General features: G+C 33.8%; 1 non-coding gene across 1 annotated transcript; it reads left to right on the forward strand.

The window, feature by feature from the left end:
* The first annotated feature begins 15,985 nt into the window (after positions 1–15,985).
* On the forward strand, positions 15,986–16,056 carry TRNAT-GGU (transfer RNA threonine (anticodon GGU)). Its single transcript has one exon. It is a non-coding gene; the product is annotated as a tRNA-Thr (tRNA).
* The last annotated feature ends 7,696 nt before the right edge of the window (positions 16,057–23,752 follow it).

The following is a 23,752-nucleotide window of genomic DNA, read 5'->3' on the forward strand; positions in this document are numbered from 1 at the left end:
CTCATCAGTTTCACGCTGTATCCCGCACACAGCAGGGTAGGCAGACGAAACTTAGTGTTAAGACACTCCGTTCTCCAGTTTCCGCTGAAAGTTAAAGGCTTGCGTGTTAAGTGGTGGAACACGACGCCACGATTCTAAAACACGTATTTACATATAAACCGCTTTCATTACATGAAACTGAAATACTGAGATGGCTCAGAGTTTTATATGTAATGAACATGATAACATTTAGCGTCTTTATGAGAACGCAGTGTCTTAACATTAGGTTCCCATGATCCCTCTGCTTACTCCGCTATGCGCTGGTTCCAGCCACTGATTCTGGCACTGCCGTAAGGAGAATATGGGCCCGCACAGTGAACCCACAGAATGCTAAGGAGTTTCTTTTCATATTCGAGTACAAAACAGAACAAAATAAGGAAAATCAAACCAAACTCAAGTTTAGTGACACTAATTTTGAATACATTATTTCATTGTTTTAATTTTCATAACATGTATTGCGACGTGACATGCCTGCCTCCACTGACACTTACATCGTATACAAAAATTACTTCCCGCTAAATAAAATATTTAAGTTTTTCATACTACACTACACATGGTATAGCAAAAAATAATTTCAGTTTCTGGTTGTAATCGAGACGGTTGTGGGGTTCCCCACTCGGGAAAATTAACTAGTTACATTTTCCTCGCTCTGATAACACGAAAAAGGGCAGTGTTGGGTTCATATTATGTCATTCCCCGAGTGGGAATCAAAACCACCAAGTAAAGATCCACCTAGAGGCCTGCGCTACGACTGGACTTTTATATTTATGACATTTTATTTAAAATCGTAATACAACTTTTATATAATGTTCATTAATATAACAGTTTAAAATCGCAAACTCCAATTACCAAAAAACCTTTCAAAGAGAGGTCATGTTAATTTTTCATTTTACACAATCTTCTTATTTGGCATACGTTTTAATAGTACGAGTATATTATAATTGAAGCTATCGCCGTAATGACTACAAATGGCCGTGCTATGTAAATGAGCACTGATTCTCAGCTCTCCTCCTTGACCCTCGTTTAGGATTATATTGTAGCAAACTATCGATCATTTCCAAACATCTACGTACATATAAATGTTATTGGGTAAACTAAAATTATGCTAAAATCTTTTACATTACTTTAAATATTTTAGCATATTCATTACTTTTTTCTTTGTTTTTCGTGTTAATTCTGTGGTGACCTTTGAGTCTTTTACGCTTTAAATGATTCTTAGTTATTATGAAATGATTCTCATATGTTAGGTCATTCAGGAGACTGGTAATTATTATTTTGACTTCTCTGTCATCCCCCACCTATTTTTAGGCTCACACTGTTTCCGTACATAGCAGGGTAGATACTTCCGTTACTCACTTTCCTCCGAAATCTGCAGGCATTGCGTGTTAGGTGGCGGAACTCAACGCCGCGTTTTGCATCATTACCAGAGCGAGGCAATGAAGATATTATATATTTAATTTTGCTGAGTGGGAATCGAACCCGAACATGCCGCGTTTACAGTCACACGCTTGCCTCTGCGCTTCGACTGTCCTCAATATGCATGCATGAAAATAAGCACACAAAGTATATATTACGGCACGAGTAAATATTGATCTACACTTTTTTCTTGATCTCGACTTTGTTGGAATATTATTAATTATGAGGCCTCGTGCCTGTTGAGGCCGTTCCTTTTTTGTAAATATATTATTTTACAATGTTTCAAAGTACTTTTCATATAATAAGGTATACAATATTAATACATTTTACCTAATAAACATTAATTTCGCTTTTTCCGTATAAAAAAAATAAAAGATTGAATTAATAAGGTTTATGTTATTAAATTATGTTTTTTACATACAAATGCGTTAAATTATTCTAAAAGATCATTCAGAGAGGTATTTGTGAAACATTAGTTGGAAATTATAGCTAAAATAGTTCACAAAAACTTAAAAAACATACTATTAAAAAATTAAGTGTCTTGTCATACAGTAAAACTAGGGTAACATTTTATTAATTTCTGTTAGCTTAACCTTCAAAGTTGTAATATTGCTGTAATGTAATCCATTAATGTATTATAATAAGGCCTACTTGAATAAATAAATAAATATATATGCAATATACAGCGTGGACCTAAAAAATATTTATTATTACAATTATTAAAATTGGTTCAAATTGAGATTCTTAGATGTTATTACATAGTTTGTAACAGCTCAACCTATTCAAAACAAAACCACTGTCTAGCACTACTCACATTGTCTTAACAATCAAACTGGGACGGAGGTCACCAGTTCAACAGATAACTTTTAATGACTCACTCATGACCGCTGACGGATGGGTTCGTGGTTAAAGTGCACGTTTACTTCGAACTGCTGTCCTTAAGCATCTTCATATAACGATCGGACTAATGATTTGTATGGAACATGAGTGTAGGTACAATATATTCGAGAATATTTGTTTTTTAGATTATGTTGTGCCACCCAACGTGAAAGTGACTCAAAGTGTTCTTTTGTAGCTTCACGCTCTATCCTGCATATAGCAGGGCAGGTAGAAGGATCCCGGTGTTTAGACACTACGTGCTGAGTGAAATCAAAGGTGTGCTTTATTTTGTTACCAGAGCGAGAAAATTAAAATGAATATGATAAAATTCTTTCGCCTGAGTAGAAATCGAACCGCTGATATATGGGGAATAGTGTCTAAACATATACAGTTGAACACGCCTAACGACGCCACGATAGTGGTATAATAAATATATAAATAACTTCACCCTAAGTTCCGGTTATGCCAGTAAAATAGACGATGACGTCATACATAGCAGAAACTCATACATATGTAATAAAAGCTTAAAAGTAACAAATAGCGATGATTTAAGTCATAATCTTAATAGCTCTAATAGTATTAAAATCAGGGTTCCTTATTTAATTCGATATCAAGGTTTTTGTTAACTGCTTTATGCAAATAATAGATAAATACAATTTTATTGCCACTCTTTGAGAACATCGTGTCGCAAAGAGACAGAGTTGATTCCCCCGCTCTGGAAGACAAGGCGCGGCGATGAGCTCCCCCACTCAACATGCATTGTCCCGAAAGTCATTTATATTATAGCTGGGCCACAACAGTATCAATTGTTTTGAATTTACATCGCATGTAACAGGGTACACAGGTACACAGTGGGAGCCTACTGTTCCCATTTCACACTGCGTGTTGAGTGGCGGAACTCAACGCCGAGTCGCCGTCAGTCTGTCTGTATGTGTGGTCACGCTAATCTTCGAAAGTACTGAACCGATTTACTTAAAACTTTCACCAATTATTTATTTTAACTCAACTTAACATCTAAAGTTTGTTTCATAAAAATCGGCTTATTAAAAAAAGTTATCAGCATTTGAATGAAATCAAGGAATGAGTTTTCCTGCAAATATAAAGCAATCCATATCTTTACTTATACTTTTTTTTTTTTTTTTTTTTATGGAAAAAGGACAAGGCAAACGAGCGTTCGGGTCACCTGATGATGATCACCGCCGCCCACGACCCCGTGCAGCACCAGAGGAGCTACAGGTGCGTTGCCGGCCTTTGAGGTGGAGATAGACGCGCTTTTTGAAGGTACCCATATCGTACCGACCTGGAAACACTGCCGCGGGTAGGCTATTCCACAGTTCGGTGGCGCGTGGAAGGAAATTCCTACGAAACCGCACAGTAGTGGAGTGCCACGCATCCAGATGGTGTGGATGATATTTAAGTTTGTGACGTGCTGTGCGGTTAGAAAATTCGGCGGCAGGTAACAGGTCAAACAGTTCTTCAGAACACTCACCATGATAAATGCGATAGAGAACGCACAGCGAGGAGACGTCTCTACGCAGAGCCAAAGTGTCAAGCCTTTCACAGCTTACTGGGTCCTTAATGATTCGGACAGCTCTACGTTGTATGCGATCAAATGGGTCAAGCTGATACTGGGGTGCACCAGCCCAGAGATGAGAACAGTACTCCATGTGTGGCCGAACCTGGGCCCTATATAGAGCCAATCGGTGTTTTGGCGTGAAGTACCGTCTCGCTCTATTGATGACCCCCAGTTTCTTCGAGGCCAACTTGGCCTTGCTTTCCAGATGATCGCGATACTGGCAGTCACTCGAAACATTAAGGCCCAATATGCTGATACTCGGCGCGGCTGAAAGGGGAGTGTTCTGAAAGACTGGCGATACGATAAATGGGGTTTTTTTTGTGGTTAACGCGCAAACCTGTGTCTTCAGGGGGTTAAATTGGACCAGGTTCTTTTCACCCCATGAAGAGACATTCTCGAGGGATGCCTCAACAGAAGACACAAGTTTATTTCGGCACTGTTCAGCGTTTTCCTGAGAAAGACTTGCGCGGCCGGAGTAAACAGCGTCCACCGTGCTGTCATCTGCATAGCAATGAATGCTAGAATCCTTACTTATAATAAATCTGTATTTAAATTCAATAAATAAAACCGACTTTCAAAATAAGGAGGTTCAATTTCGATATTGGATTATTCGATTCTTCTTAGGTATGCAATCATTACAGTTATTTTACAAAGAATATTATAAATCCTTACCCAAATCAATAATTTAACATTTAAGGCTGTTTCTGAATGGGTAAATTAAATTATTCATTGACATCAACACATTTGACTGTTAATTCTGATTACTAAATAAATAATCATGTAGTTCAAGCGGGCGAAGCCGCGAGGGGGCTGCTAGTATAAAATACATTATATCTTCGAGCGGGGATCGAACCTAGAACCTGGCGCGTTTACAGTCATATGCTTGTGCACCTGCGCCACGACAAACACAAATTAAGCAAATGCAGTTTAATTTCAAAAGTCATTAAATTTAATTAAGTTAAGTAGGTAAGATGATATAAAGTACAAGTACAAAATAATTCTTAAAATAAAAATAACACGTCATCAACAATTATAATCTATAAATATGACGGCATAGCCAGCAGCAGCATATTTATACATTTTCTGACTATTTAAAATATTTTCCGTTTATTCTTTTGCACTTTACCCCCTAAAGGTACAAAATTACTTTTATTTGATAACTAATATTTTTTTCACGTAACTCACGACTTTATTTGTCTACTAGACCGGGGAAATGAAAATAACTTAAATATAATCATCATTTTCACCACTGCACCACTGCACCACGACCGTCTCCTAGATGTACCTCTAAATGAGATTTACATTTGTAACCCTTATATTCAATAAGATTTTAGCTTCACCCTATATCCCGCACATAGCAAGATAGGCAGAGGGAACCGGTTAGCCATTTTCGAATGTGGAGAACGGAGTGTTTGACGCAAGCTTTTTCCTGTCTACTGTATTATGCGGAAAAATACGTAAAGGTGCTTGTTTATCACTCTTGTAATAAATTTGAATTTCCTTTTTCTATTTTTAATGTCGAATTAAATTATAATAAATAGTGTATTATAACATACGGAACCTACAATCGAAATGAACTTTACCGATATAATATCGATCTATAACATCGTAAATATTTAATCGGGAAAACGGTTCTTTAATTCTACCCATCGAATACATTATAACAAATTTCCAATAATAAACGAACTGATTGGTAAGAATTTAGAATTTTTATAACATCTGTCGGAATAAGTTCGTAGAAGTTCGTAGTAGGACTAATAATTGAGACTTCAATCAGCTTCACGCATGCACGCTGTATCCCGCATATACCAGGGTAGGAGAAGGCTATCTTGTGGTAAAGCCCTCCATTGTCGGAACTCAACCCCGCGCTTTGTCTGCTACAAAAGCGTGTAGTTTAAAATAAATAATTTCCCCAGGTGAGATTCGGACCCAGTAAAAGTCACATAGTGATATGGTCATATTTGTTTTTAATAAATAGCTTGGAAAACAATTAAAGACAGTAAACTGTCTATATATTTTTGAAATGGACATGGACAATATAGATACATATTATATAATAATATATTATATATTGACTGGTTCACCAGTCCGAACGATCGAAGTTCCGTTTCCCTCTTTCTGCTGAATTAGAAAAACGGAAGTCTTAATGGAAAACAGAGTGTCTTAACATTAGGTTCCCTTTGCCTACTCTACTATGTGCGGGATAGCGTGAAGTTAAAAAATAAAAATACTACAATCTACAATTACTAGGAAGTTCACTTTAACACGATTATTACGTATGGTGCTCCCCGCCGAGATACCTGCAGGTTTTATATTTTAATCCAACTACATTTTTATTGAGTAGAAATCTTTATTGGTATAAAAACTAATTATAATAACCTTATATATTTATGATTGTCTATTTTCTATAGTTTCTTTGTATTTGACTTGTATTTTTATTTTAAAATCTATCCATTCGTGTCAACGCGGTCTTTTATAATCATATAATATAAACTTTGTTACTGCTCTCTAATATTGAAGTGCTTTAGACTAATTTAATTTTGTAGTATGTATGGAGAGTAACAATCTTTATTAAATTGATAAAAAAATTGTGAAATAAGATAAAGATAAGATAAGATAAAATAAAAGCTTTTAAAAAAACTGTAATTTTATTTACGAGTACGTACAATACATTAATAACAAACGGTCGTAGCTGAAATTGCCTGTATTTAACGAGTTGATTAGAAAGAGCGTTTGCTGTTTTTTAAACCTTCACCTTGTGTCTCGCATATAGCTGCTTTTGAGACAGTTCTATATAAATTTGAGACATTACGTGTTGAACTACCGCCGCGCTTTGTCAGTTTACCAGAGCGAGTACATCAAAATAATTCATTCCTGCGAGGGGGAATCAAGCCCACGACCCTCGGGTTTAGTCATTCGCTGTGACGCTGCACCACCACGACTTCATTTTCACTTTCACTCTGCGCTCTGTCTCGTGTGAGGCGGAGAATGTCTAGCGTCTAGATTCTTTATTCTGCAGACATTGTAAGTTAAGTAGTGCAATATGATACTTGATATCTTAACACGCTGGAAAAAAAATTACAGATAAAAATGTATGATTCATAACATACATTTTATTGTTATATATATTATATTTTACACACTAGAATCTCATGCATGATAGCCACCTATGTTTTTAATAATAAAATTGAGACATTCATTTTAAAAACAACAACTATTGAATTTTTTGCTGACTCTTTTAGAGAACTGCGTTGTAAGCGAGTGGCAGCGACATGTTCATTAGATTTTTTAAAATTGCTTGCATGCCTGTTGAAATCAAGAATATTTTGAATTTTAAACAAAGCATTTAATCTATAATGCATCGAAATTACAACCATCGATTGCAACTTTCACAATTTTTCATATTTAATTTCAATATATTTATAATCTAATCCAACGTGTGTCAATTAATATTCGTGATTACATTGGCTTCCAAAGTTCTAAATTGCTGACACGTGTTCTCATACATATGTAATGAAAACACCTAATGTAGCTTTGATTCTTATCGCTTGAAGAATCATTTTCATATATGATTTCCAATATTAATACAAGATAAAGCTTGATATGCGTATAAAGATAAACTTAAAGGTACGTGAAAAATAATATACGAAATATATATACATATTTTAAGTTACAATGTCGAAGAAACTATCTCTTGGACTTAGGACTACATATTAACAAATCGGTGATTACCCGCAGAATACTAATTATAATTTATTATATCCATATTTGTATACATTCGACATATTTACCAATAGCTAAATTTGAGCAAAACTATTAATTTAAGAGCATTAAATATGGGAATTTTCTTCATACAAAATTGTAGAGCCAAACTCTACTTTATTATTAACAAAATAGAGTATTATACCGTTAATTTACAATGTAATGTTTAAGTTAAATCCACTTGATAGTGAAGTGCACTATTTATCACAGCATCATTTTAAAGTGTTTTTTATTCATGACTTGTATCGCGGGAATCGATTGAGCTATCTCACAGGGTTTTATTTTCCGATCGACAGGTACATCATTAAGCCTGCCAGTAAACAAGCCTAACTATAAATCTTTTTAAATATTATTTTTTAATTAAAGAACTGTTTTATTTAAAAAATGTTTAATTTACATTTTACACATGTAATGTGTAAAAAATGAGTGTTTTGGCATAACGCTATGTATTTTTTTCCTATCAAGGATGTCACAGTCAGATGGTTTAGATACGTTGAGAGAATGTCTGATAAAAGAATATCAAAGCGCCAAGGAGGGTATGAATGGAGAGGTTGATGGCAGTGGATGAGGCGAAAGAGACGTACTACACTGGTAGGAATAAAACTAAAATATAAAAAATCATAGACTTAATCGGCGTATCTCGTTTGAAAATGAGTCAACCTAATGACAGAGATGATATAAGAAGAGATCACATCACCGTGAAATTCAAGAAGTATTTATAATTAAATTGAAATCACAATTTCCCGAAAAAGTAAAAAAAAATAGCTAAGAAAATATTTTTGCTTTTATATACTAAAGAAGTCAGAAGCGGCCGTTAGTTAAATCACAATACTTGTTAGACTGATTGATTATTGGTATCCGTCACGGCATACATTTCTCGCAATTAAATTGTAACGAATCGCAATTTGCTTATAGTTTCGTAGCATAGAGAACAATTATTGTTTTTTCTTGCATTATAATACAAAATTGGGCAAGCGTGAGCAGGCTTTTCGCATTTGTGGTTCTAAAATGTCATTGTAGTTCTGAAATTTTAAATAATTTTATTTTTATCTATTTTAATGTGTAAATAGTTACTACTATTGTATAACTGTAAACACGAAAGTTGTGGATTCAATCTCCACTAGAGGGTATTCAAGGAAAAAACGTCAAATTATTTTTTAATGGTAGTAGGCTTATTGCCTTTATAAAAATTAGAAGCTTATTAATTTTATTAGAAGCTTATTAATTAATCTTAAATATAATTATTGTGATAATATTTAAAATAATATACTAAATTATAATTGAAGTTCATATTAGTAGTAAAGTAATATGAACAAATTAAGTGTATAGAATCACGTAGTAATCCTAATTACTAATAAACTATTCTTGTTAGCTAACATATCATTGCCTCCTTTTTCTAATCAGTGGTTATTAATTCAAAGGAAAAGTAAGAAGTTATTAAATTGTTCATGAGCTTACCAAAGTGAACATAAAGTATATGTACTACGTCCGGCTAACAACGCGTATGAGGGTTCAATTTCAAATTCCAAAACTGGTGGGAGACGGAGTGTTTTATCACTAATTTTCTCCTGCTGCAGGGATGCAGCTTAATACTACAACATACATTATTTTAAATAATAGTAATTCTATAATTTACAAAAGGTGACAAAGAATGCTAATAATAAAATAGTTTTACATACATACGAGTATGTTAGGTACATATGACAAAGGAACCCTAAAATAAACCGTTATAACAGTTAGCGTCCTCAGTTTCTACAAAGTAATTATATCAGAGTGTGGGAACTAAAGACGTACGTATGTAAAAATTATTTCATATTGCACTTCAGTGTAAGCTTTTTATTAATTTAGCTCTGATAATTGCAACTATTTGCATATACGTCCTTCTTACTAATATTATAAATGTGAAAGTTTGTGAAGATGTATGTTTGTTCCACTTTTTCACAAAAGCTACTGGAGGGATTTAGATGAAATATTACAGCAATATAGATCTAATTTAAGAAAAATAAAATCTATATATCAGAATAACATATAGACAACAATTTATGTAAACATTTTGTATAATGTAGCTAGGAAAGTAATCTCGCCTTTCGGACACATTTGCGTTTTATCTTAGTCGCGATTATTAGAAATTCGATTTCCATTCTAGGTAATATATATCTTCAGTGACTGAGTCATTGATAGAAGAACACTAAGAGAATATTATGACAATATTATATTCCTTTAAGTGGGAATCGAACTCACAATCATAACGTTAACACACCTCTAAAATATTTATGCATACTTGAAATTGAACAAACTTTGAGTTGGCAACTTTTGTTAACGGAGTTAAAAGAATATTTCAATAATTAACTTACAAATGTATACATTAATAAGCGAAGTTCATAGGCCACGCATGTACATGAAATGTGGGTCTACCTATATAAATTATTGTTGAGTCGGCAAGTGCTAGGGCAGGCAGACCAGTAGTAAACTATATTATGAGATGTTTTGTTCAATTTTGAGTATTCAAAGTCAAAATCTAAATACTCTTTCAATGTTTCACAATATTATAATAATACTGAGGATCGAGACGTGGGGCGTGTGATGACATTGGGGAAGGCCTATGTCCAGCAGTGGACAAAAGATGGCTGTTGATGATGATGATTATAGGCAGGACAGCTGCCAGCTAATGTAATAGTAAAATATACCATTGACTTTGAAAAGAGCAACTGTTGAGTTTCTTGCCGGCTCTTCTCAGCAGAACTGCCTTCCGAACCGGTGGTAGCTTTTTGTTCATATGTACATTCGACGATTCAAAAGTGATTTTATAGTTTATTTGAATAAAGAATATTTTGAATTTCAATTTGAATTTGAATAACAATACTATATTAAAATATTTTACAATATTTACTTAAAAATCCTGGATCATTCAATAATTTCTTTCATTTTGATAATATGCCGGCTGGTCGTCACTGTGGTGCGTTTTCACTACTGTCATATATTTAGTGACGATTGCAAAGTTACGACAAATCGATCGAAATCGAACTCTACAATGCCACATAGAGAAAAACATCTTGATTATTATAAAAACGAAGATTGTGAGTTCGATTCCCACTCGAGAGAATGAATAACTTTCATTTCCGGACTCTAGTTAAAATACAAAACGTGGCGTTGCGTTCCGCCACTCAACACGCAAAATTTCAAACTTTGAACGGCGAACAGGGGAACAGACTGTCTTAAAAGTAGGTAACCTCTAGCTAACCTGCTAAATGCGGGATATAGCGTGAAACGAAAAAAAAATTGTATTAAAATAATGTATATTACATAATAATATATATTACAATATAGCGCTATATATTTACTGGACAATAACGACTCGGTGTTGAAACAGTATATATTGGTCTCATTTTATTTGAGAAATGATACATATTTTTCACTGCGCACAACTAGTCCTAACTAATTGGTCTGATGACGAATCTTCTTGCGAAGCTTTAGATGTTTTAAGCTTCTTTTTTTTTAATGATTTGAACTTAAGTCGTTATTTTAATAATGTACAAATAAATTTTAGATTTTAAGCTTTCATAAGGTTTAGTTTTATTAGTTTAGTTTATTCATAACCAAAAAACATATAAAATAATTCAGTCATCCGACTGAGAATCGAACCCACAAACTAATAACAACCTTTAACCCAATAACTCGTTTATAATGCAAATAAATGACAAGTTTCGCCCCAGGCCGCCCCCTGGGAACGCCGTGGCGTGCCGTGTCCTTCTTGTCCGCACTTGACGAATCACTGCGTTATACGTCACGATCGTCGCGTAACGAGATCGGTACAGTGTAATCTTGTAACAGAACATACTTAATATTATTCATTTATTTTATACAAATATTATTGAGAATGGAGGCTATTGGGGCTGTATTTTCGCAATGAGACAGCGTCTGACTAAAAACGAAAGGATTGTGAGTTTAATTCCTACTAGACTAGGGGAAATGTTTTTTTTTTAATTTTCTCGTTCCTTAAAGCGGAAGTAAATATCTCACGCTTTAAGTGAAATATAAAATCAAGCGAAAACCTTGTCGTGATTTTAATACCCACTTACAGTAAATTAAGATGGAATAACTTGTGTAATGTTATTAACCACGAACACTGCGTGAAATATTTTTTCTTACCTACACTCAATCTTACCTACTGCTCGTTCCGTAAAAATCAATATTTAAATTATTATAATAAACATAATTATAAAATTTTTATTTTTCTTTTATCGGTAATTCATAAATAATTTCATTTAAAAGATTTTTTTTCAGAAAGAATGAGTGTTCATTTGTACCTCTGTACTTTTTAGAAAACGTACAAAACTTTAAACGTAGCCGAATTTGAACCCGCAACTCTTAGAAAATTAAAATGTTAAAAATAATATTTCTTAAAATGACTTACACTGTAAACACCGGTCAAAGTGCTTATCTGGGAAACGTCTCATCCATCGTGAACCAAATAATCCTTTATTTATTAAGCTCTCGTCTTTTATACGATAACCGACGGTAACGGATAAATTGCGATACTTACATAACTTACACTAATTTAGTATAAAATATTGACATACGAAAGAGCGAAATGTCTAAATAAATTACTGATGTTAAAATAAACAACATCGACACAGCGTCTTTCGGTCATAGCATAGCGATATTTGGGGGTTGGATTCCCACTCGAAGTAATTAATTATTTCTTTGCTCTAATAATAATATAACTCGCGGTGTTGAGTTCCGCTATTCAACACTCAATATCACGAAAATCGCTTTGCCTTGGTGCCTACACACTTGTTGTGTAATAGAATTTAACTAAATAGTGAAGAGGGAGGTTTTTCAATAGACTGTAAAGTTTTCTTAATTATTGTAATATAGTAGCACTGTTGCCTTGCCGATATATTTTTATACTATAAATCTGATTTCTGTGTAATAAATATTGAAAAGATCAATCGTGGTCGATAGAAATAAAACAGATGATTTATCTCTATCCATGCAACATATAGAGGGTAACACATGTAACCGCCCGAGGTAACTCTAGTCCGAGTTATTCGATGATATCATTATCAATTACATCGAAATAGTCATAGGAGTCATAAACAGTATATATGTCAAACATAATGTGCGTCTGAGTATAAACGTGACGTTTGTGAGTTCGATTCCCATTTGGGGAAAATCTCATTTCCTCGCTCTGGTAAGATTCTATTCCGATTTGGGCTGAAAGTGAGCAAGTGAACAATATTCACTCTCCGCCTACTCCGCTTTGTGTAAAATATAACGTGATATTAAATAAAGTATAAAATATATCAAACATAACATATTTTGCAAATAAGCCAATAAATGTAATTCCTAGTTACAGTTTCGGAGCCGCGTACAAGTATGAGCAAGGATATAATGAGGCGAATTTAAAGTTACATAATAGTTCACTAGATCACGAGGACGGTATTTCACACGCGACCTATTGCCGTAGAGATAAAACCTCTAGAATAACATATTTTTATACATGATAAAAAGCCTATAAAAAAAGAAGAAAATAGTGGTCGTTGGCACAGCGGGACAGCGTTGTGAATGCCACGATTGTGTTCAGTCCAGTTTCAGCTATTTACGCGATAGACAATGAAACCCTTATAAAAATGTCATAATAATATACTATCTAATGATGTAATCATGTACTTAACATTTTTCACTAGAAATGACGAAAAGCATGCAGATAGATCGAGGAATGTAGAAGAACACCGAAAGGTAAGAGAAGATGTCCCGAGAAATTCTGGATTTTATATTTACACCTTAAGGTTTAGGCAAGCAAAGTTGCGGGAGGCGAACTAATCGTAAAATCAAGTTAATTTAAAATCAAAATTAAAAGGAAAATATATCTTGCATAAATAAGAACTCAGTGGATATTGAATTAGATTTCTGCTTGAGATATTTATAAAGTTATTTTTACAAATTTTTAATATTTTATCTCTGGTACTGAAAGAAAATTAATATACATTTAAATGAATGAGTTTAAGATAAAATTTGCTGTATGATGTAGCTCAGCCTAATAAATATTTATTTTATTCTAGTTTTTAGTATTTGGTGTTATAGCGGCAACACCAGTCATCATCTGTGAAAATTCCAACTGTACTTGTAAAGGCCTAAATGGCACTTCTTGAACATCTTAAGTCTTCGCAATTGAAGCAAGGTCATCAATTAGGCTAAGCACTATTTTTAAGTGAAACAACCGCACGCCGCGTCTCGGCTAACCGACACAAAGTACACTCGTGTTGAAATCCACACCATTATATACCCATCATAGAATATTAGCTAAACTGCGATTAGATATTGCTTGATAAAGTATAGCTTACGCAATCCTTGGTGATTTTTAGTAGATTCGAGACCCAATTGTAAGTAGTTTCACGATTTTTCCCGCATGGCAGATAAGACAGAGGGAACCTAGTGTTAAGACACTAAGTTACCGCTACCGCTGCATTTTTAAAACATTGCGATTTGAGACTCAAAATGCAATGTTTCTGAATGTTTCTGTTTCTGAGATTAGTACACGAATGAGAGAGAAAACGAAAATAAATTAAATATAATCATTTACTTATTCTGACATATCTCGATGATGTACCTACCCTAATGTACCCTGGTGATTAATTAAGCGCCATTAAGTGAAGAACTAAGAAATATGCCTCCCTATGAATATGTTTAAATGGTAAAACAAAACTACGCTACTTTACTAAATAATAACTCTTACCTTTTATATTCATACAAGATTGGTTGTTAATATTAGAATTGGTAATGCACAACACAATGTGATTCATCTAAAAAAAAGAGATTTATTTATTAGTTATTACATTATTGTCACACAAATATAAAACTCAATGAAAAATGAACAATAAAACTTCTAACCTAAAAAGAGAATCGACAATTAAATGTCTATGCACTAATTCCTCTTGTTAATACTTTTTCCAATGATTGCACTGAATCACACACAAGAAATAATTATGATTAACAACAACTCTTATAGTCAAATAATTTAAAACAAAAGTTTGTTAGGAACATCTATTTTTAAAATGGCGGCGGCAAGCGTCTACCTCCAATCCTTTATTGACAGTGGCGCCATCTGTCAACTAAGCAACCGATACGGTGCTTACATTCATATTATCTAAATTATACAAGGACTCCTTTTTAACATGTTTTTTTTATTATAAGGTCGACTTGTAATTAACCAAAAAGAACAGAATCTGCTTGTAAATACAGTTTTTTGTTTTAATTAGAAGTCCACTTATAATAATTGTGTCGTGATCAAACTTGGCAGTTATATTTGTGAGCTGATCTGACGATGAAGCCAACACCTCAATATTGGAATTTTTGTATTTATATTTTTTATGCACTATAAAACATACGTTTTTTAACTGTATATTAATTATTATTATGCTATATAATTTACAAATGACGAAAAGTAGATAATTGGCGATTTATTTCTTATACGAAAAAAATATAATAAATAATTAATTTATCTGCCTGTCTATTTTAATTTCCCGCGCCCATATTTAACGTTATCCTATCCTATATCTTATAAAACAAAGTCGCTTTTCGTGTCTGTCTGTTGTTTCTAACTTTTCTTCTTCTAAACCACCCAACGGATTTTGATGCGGTTTTTACCATTAAGTCGAGCATTTTTCATAGAAGGTTTATATATAGTTTATTATTTGTACATTCTTATATAAATTAACATAAATACGATAAATGTGTATAAAGTCCTACCCGTTGAGATACTTTCGCGCATGCGCTGCTTTAATGGTAAGTACTACATGAAAAAAATGTACTGGAGTATTGTTCCTCTTAATAAGATCTAGAAAAAAGTCCGCGACGGCATATTCGTATCTTTTAAGAATAACGTGTAGTGATCATTCTGTCTAAAAATAATAATTTCAATATATTTTTTATTGTGAGGGATATTTTTCCATAATGGTATTAATCCTTATCCTTTAAAACACTTTATAATTTTTTTACGTTAAACGAAGATAAAATTTGCTTTTTACACTATTTCGAAATTGCGATTAGTTTTAGAGAAAAACGCATTTAATTGTTGACACATCCCGCCGTTAACACATCAGCTGTATGTTACTCAAGGCTCACTTATCCCTTACTCTCAGCATATAAATAAGTATATTAGTTACGTTGGCCATTTAATGTAGATCAAAACTGTCTTTTACTGTTTTTCATTTTAATAAGTACTTTAGAAGTTGTTACAATATCAAAAAATCCTTGCTGCGAAACGGCTCGCATCTCGCCATGCGTCCGCCGCGCCCGCCTGCCTTACACGCATCGGTGGTTCAGTGGTACAATGCTCGCCTGGTACGCGGGCGGCCCGGGTTCGATTCCCGGCCGATGCATTCTATTTAATCTTCCTCACAAGCAACCACGTAGTGCTTGCTTTTCATCAGGGACAGAATACCCTCTTTAGCATTAACCACAAGCTCGAAAAAAATAAACTCGCCTGCCTCTATAGCAACGAAGATTTAGATGCGTTTGCACGTATTGGATAATTGCAGTTGAATGTATTATTTCAGCGCGATATATTTGGTTTCATATTTTTTGTAGTAGTTATTAGGTAGGTTTTTGTTTATAATTTCTTCCGTTTAAAAATAGTCATTTAACTATCTAAAAATAGTCATTTAAATATATTTTAATAAGTACTTGAAAAGATTAGTAGCACAGATTTAAAATTACGGTACCTACTAAAAAATCCTTGCTGTGTAAAACAATTGGAAAATCTTTATTGAAACTACGAAAATGCGGGTTGCATTAGTGTTTCATTAATTTTCACATTATCTTAAGTGCTTTGCACACATACATTATATGAATAATCTAGTAGTAAAAGCGGGCGAAGCCGCAAGAGAGTCGCTAGTTTACAATATAAATTCAAATTAATATAAATTACAATACCGGCCCGATTAAATGTATGTCGCATGCCTAACGTGCCTTGTTTCTACGAGTTGAAGCGTTACGTTACAGTATATACCGCATACAGCAGGGTAGGCGGAGGGCAATAGATTCATGAGAACCTAGTGTTAAGACTCTTCGTACACCACTAAGATACCCTCTTTCCCAGTGGTGGAACACAACCCCGCGATTTGCTTTGTTTTGAAAATGTTATAAATTTCATCCCCCCGAGTGGAAATTCACAAAGATCACGTTTACGAGTAGGTACAATCGCATGCTTGTGTTCCTACGCTACAGCCGACTCGCCTTCTACGAAAGAAGTACACCTAAAAACGGAATCTTTGCATTTCTGTTTTTGACCGAATAACTTTACTGAAGGCGCACAATATTTTGAAATTATTTTTGATCAAATGGAAATAGATGGCTTATGTGTGACACATGACACATTCTATGTGTAAGTGCCCGAGTTAACTCTGTATGTACGGTGGGTTATACTGAAGTGATTATCATGATCTTATATATAATTTTTTGATAAATTTACCAATTAATATAAAAAAAATCTCATTTCGAGCCAGTAATGTCTGAGATTGGTACATTGAAAAGGTCATTGCCTTTAGAATAGAAACATAAATAAGAAATTCAACTGAGGACATCTGAAACCACTAACCACATTATCATATCGTACAATACAAAATCAACAATAAACAACTAAAATAACAACAATATAACTTTAATATGAAAATAAATAACTCGAACGAATCTCCACAGTTTTTGTTCTTTAAGGTAAAAGTAAAGATAAAATAATTACATTAGTTCGTTGGCAATAACAATAATTTTGGACTGCCCGCCGTGCCTCTTACGTTTCACAGATCACCAGATACGACTAACATATGTATGAATGTATGTATGTATGTGGATACCAATGTTCTCGATTTTTCAAGATTTTAACAAATCTGATTTAATTTGTGGTTCTCTAATTATAAGATACAGGGTAGCGTTAAGCGCCGTCACTCAACAAGTAATATAACGAAAATTCAAGCGAAATTGGCACAGACACCCTACCCTACGGGATATAGAAAAAAACGCTGATATGTTTTTAGGACTCCGTAACTCATAAGGAAGAAACAGAACTCTTATAAGATCATTTTGTTGTCTGTCTGTCAAGACCATTTATCCCGAGATCACAAGGGGGTATCAAGCTGAAATTAATACCAAACATTCAACTCTACGGTTCCTTTGACCGAGCGAGTACGCAGCAACGAGCGTTTGTGCATCGTTTTTGGTGTAGTTTGTATGAAATTCGTCACATCATTAAAACCTATAGGGCACTTCTCATGGACTTACTCACTTTACTTCCCGACTCGCACTTAACCGGTTTTTTAGTATATGGACAATTTCTTTCACTAGTGTCAAAATATTTTATGCCATAAGCAATCAGTCAAGTCACACGCTTATGCCACTGTGCCAGCATAGCATATGTGCACAGGCGTGTGACTGTAAGCGCAACGGTCGTGCGTTCGATTCACACTCGGGGGAATGGAATATTTAATATTTTCATGTCTTCGCTCTGATAACAAGACCAAGTGCGTTAAGTTCCAGCACTCAATACGCAATGCTTCAAGAATTCGGCAGAAAGTGGAAACCGAATTGTCTTGACGGGGAACGGAGTGTCTTAACACTAGATTCCCACGTTTTCTGAATACCATGATATGTGCGCGATATAGCGTAAAGCTAAAAAATCAGAAAGGAACTTGTCTTAAATTACAACATTCTGTCATAAAGACACAAAACAACAAAATCGAGAAAAGAATTTTAAATATAAATAAGCCCCCAAAATTTTACTACCTCGCTTGTCGCTTAAGTCGCTACAGCCCTTAGATGATTCCCAAGAAGAGTGGGTTCTAGTCCAGCTACGTTCTCATATGTACATATTTTTTAAAATGTTAACGGTTATTTGTTACAATTTGTACATACATAATATTGCCTTAGCAAGGCAAATATGTATATTTTAAAGTTCACTTGCCCTTACTTCAGCATTGAAATTCGCTTAACCATAATATCTAATTAATTCTTCACATTTTATCTCCTATTGAAAGTATGGGTTCTCCGCTTTCCGCTCAAATTTCGAAATATTGAATGTTGAGTGACGCAACTGAGTGAGGAAAAAAAAATATTCCCCTGAGTGAGAATCGAATTCACAACCGTCACATTTACACACACTATGTCGCACCACTAGACACATAGCCGTAATCAATTTTAAGCATGGGTTTCGCCAATTTAGTAAAAAAAACTCGGTCTTCAACTTCCCTTTTAAAATACACATAGTTTATATAAATAAAAAGAAAAGCTGAAAAGGAAAGAGATCAACAAACACAACCACCAAACCGTAGCGTCTCATTAATTCCTCACATTTTATCTCATATCGAGCGCCCCGTGAAGTTAATATACGGGCGTAATGACAGGCATTCGGATACAAACATTTTCTATTGAATTTTTGGAATCCGAAACTTGCGTTGATCATGTATGATATTGAAATTGAAATCTTATACGTTACCTCTGTCTCTTATAATCTATTTATTGGTTGTAAAATATTGTTGTTTATATGGTTTATATCTGTATTTATTGTATATTATGCCTAATATTTTCATACTTTTATGAAAATAGCTCTTCAGAGCGTGCCCGACTGACGTGACTGACATGATTACTGCAGGTTTATAGTCGTAGCTTAGGGGTACAAGTGACGACTATAAACACGACGGTTGGGAGATCGATTCCCAGCCTACCCTACTATAAGCGATATACAGCGTAAAGCTAAAAAAAAGTAATACAGCGTCATACGTGATGCTTGTGCGTTCAATTCCCAGTCGAAGCAACGAATATTATTTTCACTTTCTTGCCCTCGTAGACGAAGTGCGGCGTCGAATTAAGCGAAAAGTGCAGTTGTGGCTCGTAGCTTCTTAAAACCAATAAGAATATAGTCTTAATAAAGTAATAATGAAGAAAGCAACACCATTTTCAATTACGAAAAAAAAAAATGATCACTGTTTATAACTATGTTTATTTTATTTTTCAACACATTTCATATTCCCACGAAGTTATAGGCGTGGGCGGCGAGGCGACAATGGAACATCGTTGTCTTCTGAAATACGACCGATAACTCTTATTAAATATATAAAAATGAGCTGTCTGTATGTATGATATATATTCTAAAATTTGAATGAGAAGCTTTTCTATTATGTATTTTGAAAACAACGTTAATTAGGATCAGTTTATTACTATGTCCAAATATACTTAAAGGATAGGAAAATGTAGTGTGAAGTTAAGATCATTATTTTGTATCTTACTCAATGAAAAACCGGTTACACTTAGTGTTGATGGTTTTCAATAGTAACTAAAGGCGCGCGTTTAAGTCTTTTACATCGAGTTCTAACTATTGAACTTGCAATTAAGTATACATATTTGAATTATGATGTTTTTGAGAAAAGACGGTCGAAGTTACTTCTATACAACTGAATTTCCTAATTTATCCATTCTTTTAAAAATGCTGTACTTGGTTGGAAAACCTAATTTTCAACGAGAAATGTAATTTATGTAGTAAAAAATAATAGTGTGAATTATTATATAGCTATAAAAAATGTACAACTATACCAATATTATAAAAATATTTAAATTTCAATACTATCACCAATATTTAGATTCTTCACATCATAACTTCGGGACATTGACATGCAAAATGGCTAAATCTGCTGCAACTTATTTCATTATTAGACCAAAGAAATGAAAAAATAATTTTAATACACTATACCAAATAAAAAGAAATCCTACAATCCACGATTTCCTGAACAAAATATGCGAAACAGCAGCTAAACGAGACAATTGTGAGTTCTATTCATATTCGGTAGAATGAATTTATTTTTTAGGCTCTGGTAACGAAGCAAAATAAGTCCCGAGGTTCCCTCTGTCTACACTGCTATGTGCATCCCGCACACAGCGTGAAACTGAGAAAAAAAATGTTTGCTGGTATGGAAACGCACTTGGCCAGTTTCGGCGAATCCAATTCACTCTTGGCCGGTTTTTATGGGACTTAAAGATCCAAAAGTGATTGTAATGGCTTGATTTAATAAAGCTTTATTTGAGCGTTCGACAAGTACAAATGTAGGTGGTACTTATTATTTACCTGTCTACAATATGTATGTATGTACCAACAGATACAGCCTCCAAACCGTTATCATAATAGCTTATCCAATTAAACAAGTTATCAATACAAAATTAATAATGTAAGTTATGCACATAGTTCTGACATAATAAATATATAGGCTGGACACGTATCGTGGTAATCAGAGCCACTGTGGAAGACGCATAGCCCCACAGCGCCGTATACTGTTACAACTGATAAACACAAAATAATTACCTGCACCGCGCTTGTTTTACATACTTTGTCATTAGAATGAATGCAGTTTGCATTTACAATGGCTATTTACATTTAATGGTGGTCTTTTGTTGAAAGTGGTACGTACTGTAGTATGTACGTACTTACGTATTTTTGGTGCAGGGTGTATATCTCATAGTTTTTTTTTTCGGGGTTCCCCCGTCTCTGCCTGTTATTTTTTGATTATTTATATGATTATATTAAACTCTATATTGTGTGTGTTTATTTATATTTCTCTTTTGCGTATATCCAAGTCGGGTAAACGATAACATCAGAAATATGATATGGTGATTGGTTTTATATAAATAAATTCCTGTACTGATAACGCTCTATGCGTAAGAGACATAAGGAACTAGCGGATATCTTTGAACCTATATAAAGTTACGCTCAGAACTAAAAGATGTTTTGCTAATAAATATAATAAAATAATAATATTAAATTTCATATCTTTAGTTCGTAATTAGGTCTCCAGCAGGGTTTTCTTAAATTGTTAGTACTCTTTATTAGATTATAAGCATATAATTATGTAAAAAAATAAAACATAATGAAATCACAAAATACCTAACGGTAACGATGCCGTCAGATCCTACACAAAGCGGCTTCAAATCCCGCTACATTTAAGTTTATTTTACGGAATTTTAATGCGATTTATATCAATCCTATATACCGCGAAAGTACAAAAAACCTCGAAATTCGATTAAAAAATAAAATTAAAGTAAACCTAATTGAGTTTTATTAAACACTGAGACGGAAACATTAACAAAGTGCACCATCCAAACAAATTCCTGTAATAAACCATGTCTCGCACTCACATAAGTCCTAAAGTTACTTCTCATTTATTTCACTCCGAATACCCCAAATATCTTATTAAGTAGAGATCACGAGATAAACTAAATTGACCCATTACAAGAATATGGTATACGCTATAATATACAGGTTATTATAAAATTTCAAAATTGTGGAAAGAAACTCGATGGCGTCTATTAGACACGTGCTCTAATTAGTCTATAATAACTACATGGTTATAAAGAAATGACATTTTTTTCTAATATAATGTTGAATACCTTAAAATGTATCCTTGTATTGTTAGTATATGAATAGTATAATGTCATATATATATACACATGACTTTAATTACAATTGTATATTTCTCAAATATCTATACCACACGTTTTTCCAAGACGATTTTCCAAAACAATAAAAAAATACAAGAGAAATTGAAAACTAGGAAGCAAGAAAGGTATAATATTCAAACTATAGAAATCATTTTTTTTTTATTTTTAACTTGCTTTTCCGTTCTCCACATTCCACCAAAATCAAGATATTGAGAACTCACTACCAAAGTCAACGCCGCACTTTGTCTTATCTGAACCGAGAAATGAAAAAAAGTCCTCCGAGTGATCATCAACACATAATCATCATGTTTACATGGGAACGCTACTATGTCACGATGGCCTAAAGAATAAACAAAAAAAATAAACCAACAAAGTATCGAACCCCCACTCATAATCCACTTTATAATAGCTCTACCAGCACGCTTATAATTGCACAATAAAGCGTTGAGCATTATGATTACAGTACATTAACATCGAAATTGTTCTAATAAACGGCGATACGTTTAATGTCTTCATTGCTATCGTGCTCGGACATCGATGGTATGTGGATAGAGAACGTACGTGTTAATTGCTGTGGATTGAGCTTGTGGCTTTTAGAATTAGGCTTGCAGTAGTATAAATAGTTTTTTTTTAGTTTCACCCTGCACCTTGCACATAGCAGAGTAGGCAGAAGGAGTCTGGGAACCTAGTAAGATACTCCTACTTCCTACTTCCTTAGGTACGTTTTTTTTTACAAAAATATTATATAATATAGACTTCAATTAAATAATTGAATTATATAAAATTCAGCTTCATCCTGCATCCTACATATAGTAGGGTAGGTATGTAGTTTAGTTATTGACAAAATAATAATATTATGAGTCTGAAAAGTAACCCAAATAGAAATTGAACCTATAACCGACCTACACTCGTTTACAATCACAAGCTGCACTACAGCGGCCCTAAAAATAATAATCCAAAATAAAGCATTTAAATCATATCTCCGTTGAACTTTCAACACTCAATAGCATCGAGAGCCAACATTAAATCGATAATCTCTATTATTACACCATATTAATACATTACAAGTGTATACGGAACACCTCCCGCTATATTCACACGGTCGATATAATAACGAATGAGTTTATTTGGAACTTAAATATATTTACTTTCACAAACATTGATGCTTAAATAGCTGTGTTTAGATACAGATCGTAAAGAGATTGAGTTAATAAATTTAATTGTCGGTCAATCAAAACAAAACTACATGTAATGACTATATAAACGGTACCGTGAATTTGGACTACAAGTTATTGGTTTCTATGTTTGCGAATGTTGTTTATTTAATAGTTATTAAGCCTCAAAGCCTACATTCAGTTTTTGTTTTGAGTATAATTTAAATTTCACGCTTTCGCCCTAAGAAAGCAGGATAGATACGGGGAACGGAGGGCTAAACGCTACTGCATACCTCTTTAATTTGATTAACCTCTCCATACAAGACCTCCGAGGGGTTCTCATGCTATTTACGTGACTTATACTGTGTTTTCGAAGATCAACCGAGGAGGTTAGGGGAGATACCAGCCACTCTTACCACTAACTCTTCCTGAGCTATTTTTTTTCATA

This window comes from Heliconius melpomene, chromosome 7 (genome assembly GCF_056956725.1).
Source record: "Heliconius melpomene rosina isolate 202511_hmr_F chromosome 7, ASM5695672v1, whole genome shotgun sequence".
In the NCBI taxonomy this organism is placed as follows: Eukaryota; Metazoa; Arthropoda; class Insecta; order Lepidoptera; family Nymphalidae; genus Heliconius; species Heliconius melpomene.